Source organism: Castor canadensis, chromosome 6 (genome assembly GCF_047511655.1).
Source record: "Castor canadensis chromosome 6, mCasCan1.hap1v2, whole genome shotgun sequence".
Taxonomy (NCBI): Eukaryota; Metazoa; Chordata; class Mammalia; order Rodentia; family Castoridae; genus Castor; species Castor canadensis.
Window position 1 is genome coordinate 82306594 of NC_133391.1, and position 1894 is coordinate 82308487.

The window sequence follows — 1894 nt, forward strand, 5'->3', positions numbered from 1 at the left end:
AGCACTATTCACAATAGCCAAGTTATGGAAACAGCCAAGATGCCCCACTACTAATGAATGGATCAAGAAAATGTGATATTTATACATAATGGAATTTTATACAGCCTTGAAGAAGAATGAAATGTTATCATTCGCTGGTAAATGGATGGAATTGGAGAACATCATTCTGAGTGAGGTTAGCCTGGCCCAAAAGACCAAAAATCGTATGTTCTCCCTCATATGTGGACATTAGATCAAGGGCAAACACAACAAGGGGATTGAACTTTGATCACAAGATAAAAGCGAGAGCCCACAAGAGAGATATGAGGATGGGTAAGACACCTAAAAAATCAGCTAGCATTTGTTGCCCTTAACACAGAGAAACTAAAGCAGATACCTTAAAAGCAACTGAGGCCAATAGGAAAAGGGGACCAGGAACTAGAGAAAAGGTTAGATCAAAAAGAATTAACCTAGAAGGTAACACATGTACAGGAAATCAATGTGAGTCAATGCCCTGTATAGCTATCCTTATCTCAACTAGCAAAAACCCTTGTTCCTTCCTATTATTGCTTATACTCTCTCTACAACAAAATTAGAGATAACAGCAAAATAGTTTCTGTTGGGTATCGAGGGGGTGGGGGAGAGAGGGAGTGGGCATGGTGGGGAGCAAGGGAGGGGGTGGGGGGAGGGGGGAGAAGTGACTCAAACATTGTATGCACATATGAATAAAAAAAAAAAAGAAAAATGTGTGAGCCAAAGAACAGCAGCAAGCGTAGAAAGATGAGATTGTGATGGGGTGGAGGGGTGCTCTCCTGAGCCACAGAAGAAGCAGTGTCTTGTGGCTAAGATAATCTCAAATCAAATGTATAAGGGTTGTCCACAGTCAGCCATGGTGACTTCTTGCTGGTCTTGTCATTGCTGGACTCAAAGTCCTTCTTGGCTTCCACCTTGTTCATGCCCTCTTTCACCCCAAAGACCACATACTTGCCACCCAACCACTCAGTGTCGTCACTGCAGATGAAAAACTGGGAATCATTTGTGTTTGGTCAAGCATTTGTCATGGACAAGATGCTGGAAACTGTATCTTGAGGGTGGAGAGCTCACCATCACACCTCTCCCCTTAATGGACTTGCTGCCAGGATCATTATGCATGTGGAGTTATACCGTAGCACATGAATCCTGTAATAATTCTCTGAAAGCAGAAACACTTAGAACCAAATCCTTTCTCTCCAGTGCTCAGAACACAAAAGTTTTCTGCTGTCTTCAGAACTTTATCTGCAAACAGCTCTAGGGAGACAAGATCCAAGGACTGGCCATCTATGGTGATGTCAAAGAACGTGGTGGGGTTGGCCATGGTTGGCAGCTGGTAGCTATGGGGCCAGAAGCATGAGCACAACCACAGCCTGTGTGTCTTACCCACAGGTTTCCAGCAGCAATAAGCCAAGTGACCTGATCACTGTAGAATGGAGGCAAGCAACGTTCTCTCTACACAGCCTAAGAGCTACCACAGCTCTGGGAAGATTCAGCATTCAGTGACTTCCTTGTGGGGTCCACCACCAGCCTGACCATTTTCACATTTGCTGCATATCCACCTTCACACTGGAAAGGTGCAGAGAGATTTTTGTTTCATCCAAAGATAGCTTTGCCCACAGCACAACAATAAAAAAAGGTGAGGTGGGGGGAGGAACAAAAAGATAGCTTTTCTATGTAAAGCAGACTATTCAGGCATTTATTTGGTTTTCCAAAACTGATACTCTTTTTATGAAAGTCACCACTTTTTGATAAACTCATTCTTCCTTATGCTTTAGTTCAATTTACAAATCTTATTCTATGTCTTGCAATTCTAGCAATCACTCTAATGACCTTTGAACAATAATCGACCCTATTTAAAAGTTTGTTAACTAAATACTTTCAC

The 1894-nt window shown here is 42.6% G+C and overlaps 1 pseudogene; it reads right to left on the reverse strand.

Moving 5' to 3' along the window:
* Window positions 1–837: 837 nt before the first annotated feature.
* Window positions 838–1333, reverse strand: LOC109701683 (peptidyl-prolyl cis-trans isomerase A pseudogene; annotated as a pseudogene).
* Window positions 1334–1894: the final 561 nt, after the last annotated feature.